Here is a 204-nt window from a genome sequence, read left to right as displayed (position 1 = left end):
TGTTGCAACAGCGGGTGTCGTTTCTGCAGTCGTTACTGGAGCAGGTGTCGTTGACACAGTTGCTGTTGCTGCAGATGTTGTCATAGCAGGTGTTGTACTTGATATAGTTGTTGCAGCAGATGTTGTTGTCGAAGCAGTTGCTGTACGTGATGCAATTGTTTCAGCAGTTGTTACTGGAGCAGGTGTCGTTGACACAGTTGCTGT

The sequence above is a fragment of the Micropterus dolomieu genome, linkage group LG12, assembly GCF_021292245.1.
Source record: "Micropterus dolomieu isolate WLL.071019.BEF.003 ecotype Adirondacks linkage group LG12, ASM2129224v1, whole genome shotgun sequence".
In the NCBI taxonomy this organism is placed as follows: Eukaryota; Metazoa; Chordata; class Actinopteri; order Centrarchiformes; family Centrarchidae; genus Micropterus; species Micropterus dolomieu.
This window is presented reverse-complemented; position numbering follows the sequence as displayed.